Source organism: Drosophila grimshawi, unplaced genomic scaffold, assembly GCF_018153295.1.
Source record: "Drosophila grimshawi isolate 15287-2541.00 unplaced genomic scaffold, ASM1815329v1 contig_1377, whole genome shotgun sequence".
Taxonomy (NCBI): Eukaryota; Metazoa; Arthropoda; class Insecta; order Diptera; family Drosophilidae; genus Drosophila; species Drosophila grimshawi.
Genome location: NW_025062900.1, coordinates 24,973,940 through 24,982,278, shown reverse-complemented (window position 1 = coordinate 24,982,278; position 8,339 = coordinate 24,973,940). Strand labels below are relative to the sequence as shown.

Below are 8,339 nucleotides of genomic sequence, written 5' to 3'. Positions count from 1 at the left end.
TGTTGCCATTGCTGCTGCTGCGCCAGCTAATTGTGTTGCATACTTTTTGGCGCGCGCGTTGAGCTGAATGTGAATGTGAAATGTGACAGAAACAGTGACAGTTGAACAGTTGCAAACAACAGCAGCAGCAAGAGGAAAGCCAAAACAGACGCTACAATTCAGTGTTGTAGTTGCGGTCCTTGGCAGTGTGTGTGTGTGTGTGTGTGTGTGTTCGTCCTGCTCGCTTGGCCCCAGGAGACATTTAACATAATAAAAACGAACGTGTGCGGCATTCTGTTGCTGTTTTTGCCAAGTTTTTGTAGCTTTGTTGGTTTTGTTTAATGCTAATAACACACAGATACAACAAAACATATACAGATATATGGGATAGGACGCACAGTTAGTAGAAACAATATTGCAAATGTGTGTGCGGCACAAGGCGAAAGCAGTTGGCAAAAGTGTCGTAAATCGTTTAGACGGCAAACGTGGCAAGCGCCCAGGACACGGACACAGGACACACTCACAGATCCCTTGCCAGGACGATATGTAAACGACAATGCCAGCGTGGGAAAAAAACACACAAACACACACACACACACTCACACGCATACATACAAACAAATACATATATAAATGAAAGAAACTGCGAACGGAGCAACGCCACAGGATGCTGCTTTCTGATAGCGAATGCTCCTTTGCACACAGTTCATGTGAGTATAAATATCCTGTGACCCCAACCCAAGCCCATTCTCCCCATGAATGAACTTCATAACGATTTCTGGTTTTCTTTTTTTTTTTTTGCGCGCATTTTTATGAGGTTTTAACGTAAATTCGAATGTTTGAATTAGGCAGTCAGAGAGTGCTGAGACCTGAGTCCCTCAGTTCTTGCCACAGTTGGAGGCGTGATAAATTTTTATGTGTATGTGCGCACCCAAATAAACACACACAGACACACAGAGTGAGATTGTCGGGGTGTGCCGACCTATAAAGCCAACGGCCATAAGGCCAATTAAAGTGCGAGTGCAGAAATCAAACTGATTAATTCGCCAGTTTGAATGTTATACATGAACTATACATGTACATATATATATATATATATATATAATGGCATTTTTAGTGTCCTTCGCTGTTGGACAAATGATTTGGTGGCTTTTATTTTTGATTTATCGCTGACATTAAAGTGACAGAAAATGCATGTTAAATCAGCCAGTAAAAACAAGTAAGAGTTCAAGTCCAGCACATTCCCAGCACATTTTTTTCTTAACATTTTGTAATGTGTTTCACAAATATTTCATGGGAAAAATTTAATGTTTTTAACAGAATAGTTTTGTTTGGTTAATTTCAAGTGCAGCAAACTGAATTTAATTAATGTTGTCACTAGTCACTAAGCTAATAAATTGTGAATTGTTTTTTGACCTCTTTTCCATAATTAAAATATTTTAATTGTAAACTTAATAAATATAAATTAATTTTATGATATAATTATGTCAGTTTAAGATGTAGAAATTTAGCAAATAATTAAAAAATAGGCATTCAGATTGATCAGCATTTCTATTCAAGTTTTAATAAAGCTACAACTTCAAGTCATTTTTATACCAATTACTTTACTTTACGATTGTGTTTCCAGAAAAATATTAAATTAAACAAAACAGTCAACAAAAGGGATTGTCAGTTTCTAAATCATATTTTTTTTCTGCTTTTGGCAACGCTTTTGCATTCCCATTTATGGTTGTTCATTACTACAGGGTAAATTGAGTTTCCATTCGATTTGCAAAAAATAAATATAATTTTTTATTTTGCATGTATATATAAATGTAGATTCCCATGCATTTCTAGCCGTTCACAGGCAGAGAAACGAAACAGATACGTTTTCATATTTTCGGCTCTATTTAGAAGTCAAAAATGCAAATTTGCGGATTTGCCACATGAATTCCGCTGGAATTTGCAGAAATAACTCTAATATTGTGTGAAAAAAGGAAATATAATTGGATAATATGTTTATATTCATAATGCAATTGAAAAGGCAGCAAAATCTGCATGATGAAAACTAAATTTCCGCACTGAAAACCAGTTTGCAGCGAATATTCATCGCAGACAAATCTAATAAATGTTTATATTTTATTTTATTTGTCTTTTAGATGCACAAAGTGCAGAAGATGCAGTTAAGAAAATCAACAATGAAAATTTAATATAAATGCTGAAAGGCCGATAGGATCCTGGCAATATTAATTTACATCAAATATAAAGGTAAGTTTCTCCAAGCTTTAAGATATGCATAAGTTTGATATACATTTTGCAGAGCATTCCAATTTTGTTTGTGTGTTGAAATTGGAATAGGAAAATTTATTAAACGATTTCTTTCATTTTCTTTTTTTTTTATTTTATTGTTATATTTTTGCTTTTATCACGATATGAGAAAATGATTTAGATATTATAAGAAATTTATCTTAATGTAATTATTTTTTCTGAACAGGTGACAAGGGTTTTTCTTTTAGGTTTCTATTGTATTATATCATTTATTTTATATATTTACTTTTCTTTCACTTTCATTTTAAGTTTTTAATTTATATTTTTCAAAATTTTCATTTTTATTTATTGCTGTCAGTCAAATAAATAATTCAATAAAATTCATTATATTCATTAATGAGGTTGTACAAAACCAAGCCAAATTTTTGTTTCGAAAAACTCTTTTTTTTTTCGTTTGCATATACATAATGTGTTCAAGCGAAGCACTTTTAAGAATTTGAGTACATCATAAAGACAACTGCTAACCATATCTATCCATCATGGTTAGTACTCATAAAATGCCCAAGCTAAGCACCTTTTAAACCAAACCAGCAGGTTCTTACAGTTGGCCAAACTGCTTCCGGTATACGCAAAAACAAAAAGCAAAAAGCTAAGAAGGGAGAGATGGAAATAGCTTTTTACGATTTTGTTGTTCCATTAAATATGGCCGCATTATGTCTGCATTTTTATGCGCTTAATCCTTTTTAACTGGCCCGCTATAACGCTCTTTGTTTCTGTAACTGAACAAACTGTCACTTTGTGACAATAATGAAAACTTTAGCACAACAACAAAAAAGCCACCAGAAGGGAAACAAATATAAATTCGCCGAGTTAAGTCGTAAAAATCTGTAAACTGCGTAGTCAACGCAACAAGCAAATGCACTCAAAATACAAAAAACAAAAAAAAAAAAAAAACAAGATCGTTGCAAGCAAACAAATCTATAAAAGAAATGAGACAGCTAAACGTGTCAAAAAAGATAAGCAGCAAAAAGAAAAAAAGAAATAACAGGAACAACAAATGCTGCCACCAAATGTGTCCCTTGCATTTTGCAGCTGCAACTTTACGAGCTGAATGGAGTTTACAAGAGGGCGGCTGGGCGTAGTTGCAGTGTCATAAAAGCATGTGGCACGTTGCTTTGGCCATTTGATGTTAGTATTAATTTGCTGAGGTAACTTGCCCGCATGCCAACAGAATAAAGACAGAGCCAAAGAAAAGGGGGCCAGGGGCGAGGGGCGAGGGGCGAGTGGCGAGAGGCAGGGAAACAGCAGCTCCTGCAGGCTCATTATGCATGCTCGTCCGCACGTTGTGCTTTGAGGCACACACACACACACACACGAACAAGGACCTGCTCGGCAAGTTCTAGCAATTTCATTTTCAATTGACTGCCGACCAGAACACGCAGCCAGTGTTGGCTAACCATCGGCAATTGAGCGCATGAATCGCCTCAAGAAAGCAGCCAACACAAAAACCGCTCAAACATGCAGTTCCGAGCTCAACTAGTCAATCGAATGTGAGAACTACCAGTAGTAGTTTAAACTAAGCAAAACTCACGTTCAATACTAAGTATATCAAATCTGTACAAATACACTTTTTTCTTCTACGCTTATAAAATTGGAGCTTAGAAATCAATTTTATATTATGCAAAACAAAAAACAAAATATATATTACCCATAAATATATTTATACTTTTTATGGTTATAAAGTTAGTTTAAGTCTAGCAAAAATTACAATCATAACACTAATATAAAATATTAATATTGATAAACCTTATTTCTTCAATGGTTTTAAAATTGGAGCCGTTTGTTGTAAGACATTGCATGATATTATATTATGTGACACTAATTTTTAGTTTTTTTTTGTACTTGCTTACAATTCCAAAATGGTAATTGTAATTTTGAATTAATATATATATATATATATATATATATACTATACGCATATTAGAATTAGCTCATTTGCTAGAGTACACTGTAGTTCAAGACACGAATCCTTTACTTTCATTGCGTTTCCTTTTTGCTGAAGCTACTTATTCGATTTCAAGTGTGTGTGAATGTGTGTGCCTTGCGTATATATTGGGTTATCCCCAACATTTTGCAACATATCAGGGAGATAAAGAGATGGTTAGGTGGAGGTTGTGGTGAATGGGGGGCCGATTGCAAAGTTTTCTGCGAAATTACGCAGCACAGACACGCACAATTCATTTGCAAATAGAACAGTTTAATTTGTTGCCTTTTGTGCTCAGCTGATATCCTTCTTTGGCACATGTCCGGGTCCCAAAGAAAAGTTACAAATGAAAAAGGAAAAGGAGCGGCTAGTAGGGGTCTGCCCGCATATAACTAACATACTCGCACAAAGGCAACGACGAGATTATTTTATGAACGAGCAGAGAGGATTGCATTACAGCTGCCGAAATAAAGGCACTGCCCATAAAACAGAAAACCATTCAGTAGTCACACACACACACACACACTCACTCAGTAATTACGAGTTGCAGGCCCTCCCTGTCCAACGGTGCCCAAGAACTGTTTGCTAAGCAATTCCAATTCCATCCAAGTCTAGACACTTGAAAGCCTGCCTCAATTCTGCATTGGCAAGTAAACTTCCTCCGTTCGCATAATGGCCAAATCATACTTTCAGCAGAGCTTAGATTTGTGGCCAAAAGAACTGGCAGCACTTGACAAATGAGCCAAAGAGATCGGAATCGGAAACTGGAAAGGGAACGGGAACGGGAACGGGAACGGGAAAGGGTTGACCCACAATGGCGGAATGGCGGAAATGCGATATACGATATGCGAAATGTGCTTAACGCCATTTTGCTGTGGCTTATTGCCCACAACTTTCGAAAGCATTTTGATTTATCGAGGAATCGAAGAGCATAGGGAACATATTTTTGAGTGTATATATAAACATAATAGCATATGACATATGTCGATGACTTAAGTTCAACTTAAAAAGTTTAAATGATTGAGCTCTCAACTTGGCTTTGGCATTTTAGCCCAGCGCTTACTTTAAGAACCGTGAAATTCTCTTGACTAAAAATATCTGTCACGCAACTTTTGAATAGCTTTAAGCAAAGGTTTAAAGACTAGTCATATTTGAATAAAAAGGAATAAAGGAAAGAGGACACCTTGTAAAACTAGGTAGCTAAAACAGCAACGGAATCTACCGATTTTGTGACAACGAGGAGGAATCCACAAAACACATCACAGCAGATGGCGTCGTCTTGGCCAAAAAAAGATGCAAACACGGCTTAAGCTCGACAAGCATAGAAAAAGTTAAATTCTTGAATTGTCTGAAGTCCTACAATAATAATAATAAGTGTACAGAGAATAGAAGAAGATGCTTTATTTAATATATTTGTCAGAAACGACCTTTTAGCTTCTCAGTTGTATAGGAGTTTTTTATTATTCAATTTGATGTCATAATTAATTCGATTTGGGTCCAAAACCTTTTTAACACACAATCAAACACAGGCAACTCAACATGTACCTGAATATATAGATTTTATTTTATGATATTATTTAGCTAAACAAAAAGAAGCAGAAGACTACAGCAGAGCCTTTCTTATTGTTCTTTTTGCATCGGGTTATCATCATTTTCATCGCATAAACGTTTTTATGGTTATAGCCCGCATATTATTTATATACCTGCAACTTTATTGTTTTAAGCATTCAGCTTGATTTATAAAGCCACTGCATATCTTTATATACTACATTATCAAGTTAAGACTTTTTTAAGTAATAAGTCAAGCGATAAGTGCACACTACTCACGTTATTAAATGTCGCCATAATTGCCCAGCTCTGTAGTTGTTCTTGTTGTCATCAAAGTCTGCTGCAGATTATGCGATTCGAACGGCGCTCGTGAAGCTGTAAGAGAAACACAAAAATAAATATATTTGATTAGACTTAAGCCTTGCTCAATAAAAATATAAACATTTGGCTAACAATAAATTTCGTTTTTATTCTTATTTTGCAGAAAATGACTGTGGACCTTGGAATCTCTCTCTGACGTTGCAAAAGCCTCCCAAACATATTGTAATTTATTTCGTTTAAAAATAATAAATAAATTTTGTATGAGCCGCAACAATAAATATAAAAATATTGCTATAAATAAACCAATTTTCGATCAAAACTGTCAGTCAATAAAAAAAAAAGAGGGCGGGCAGTTTAGAGAACAGAGTATGCCTGTGGTCGGGGCATGCTGCGGCATTTATGGGCACAAAATGATTGTTATTATACCTTCTTATTATTATTATTGTTATCAAAGCCAATGTCAAGAACCGCCGGAGTCGAAAGGCCCACAGCGGGCAACGGCAAAAGCCAGCAGCCGGAAACGGCGACAGCCAAGAAACGTGCCAAGCATAAGGACACCCAATCACCCAAACGCCCACCCCCTCATTGCCACCCCCGCTAAGTTGCCTACACCTACACTCGACTTTGTCTGTGCCGTTGTGCTGTGTGTCGTGTACAAAAATTTATGTTTTGTTTGCTTATGCAGTGCTTTGTGAACTGTTCTTTCCCCTGCCACATGCCACATTGCTTTCTTTTCGTCGTATTTCTGCACCACCTGCACATACGTAGCGCAGTAGCTCATGCAAATTTATACACCTGCCCGGACGCCATAATAAATATTCACCAAAAATATCTCATTTCAGCGCCTTTTGCCTACCCGCTTTTCGCTGGCTTGTCACGTGTCGGCATCATTACCGCACGTAGCGACGTTATTTATACAAAATGTATACCGTTTATAGCGAAAACCAACCCCCCCAAAACTCTTCGCATCTCCATTGCCAATTCAACAGCCCCGCAATAAGAAAACAACAAAATACATAAATAAAGAATAAATGTATGTTTATTGCATGCACTACAATTATTTATGTAGCAGCGAACATTATATACACTTCTAAACATAATTCCTAAATTCATTAGAAGACAGCATCAAAATCAAATCAACATAGACATTTTTAAATAAAATAAAAATCGAATTGAAAGGACATGAATAAAAATAAGAAACATAAGAAATAAATAATAACTAAAGCAGAAGGAATCACCAGTTCATGATTAATCAAACTCAGCTCTATCAATAATAGACGAATAAATGCTTAAATACCTATCTCTATCAAAGCGTTACGCATTTTGCGACAAAGTTAGAGTACCCATTGTAAGGGTATTAAAATAAAAAAGGAAATAAGAAAATGTAAATCATTTGGCTGTTTATTATACTTCCTTCTTCTTTTTTTTTTGTTTTTTTTTTTTTGGTCAGAGCAATTTTGCTAATTGTTCAATACCATATGCGGAGCTGTTGTCGCTTGAAAGCTTTGTCGCTTTCCGAGCAACTCCTTTGGGGCATGCAATTTACGACACATGTGCACGGCCGAGTAAACCCAGAAACTAGGCAACCAAACATGGCTAAAATGTCGGAGTAGAAGCAGCAGTTCAGAGCGTTCCAGTTAATTTGTTGACAACTTAGTTACCCAACACTGAATGAAACACACAACCGTACCAAACTCCTGAGGGGCTACAAGACAGAGTCCATACACAGCAGCATCCAGCAGAGGAGAAGCAATTGACCAATGTGGACAACTTAAGGCCCAGACAGCGCGCAATTGTAATTAGTGACTATGGTAATAGTTTCAGGGGAGGGTAGAGCATAGAGGGATTCGGTAGCAGACTCGTTCCACAGTTGTTGCGCAATTGGTATGGTATTTAATACGTATTCTATGAATTTCCAAAGACAATTGGGAGAAGTTGAAAGATTCTAAAGATAGAAAATAAGCAAATAATGTTTGAAGTTTGTGTTTAAAGTTCTAATGAATTCAAGTGAATTGATTTATTTAAAAATAGTTCTAAATTAGACCTCAGCTAAGTGACATGTGATAAACAAGTATAAATGATTTGGTGGACTGGGACTGACTCGACTGGGAGAATCCAGTTGTTATTTCTTCTCCTGATGAAGAATATATATACCTTATGCGGTCGGAGATGCTTCCTTTTGCTTGGGTATATAAGTATATAATTTTTGTGCATATATATATATATATATATATATATATAAATACATATGTATACATCA

General features: G+C 36.0%; 1 long non-coding RNA gene across 1 annotated transcript; it reads left to right on the top strand.

The window, feature by feature from the left end:
- The first annotated feature begins 316 nt into the window (after window positions 1–316).
- Window positions 317–6,345, top strand: LOC116805737. The gene is made up of 3 exons (XR_004365366.2): window positions 317–689; window positions 2,118–2,226; window positions 6,243–6,345. It is a non-coding gene; the product is annotated as an uncharacterized LOC116805737 (long non-coding RNA).
- The last annotated feature ends 1,994 nt before the right edge of the window (window positions 6,346–8,339 follow it).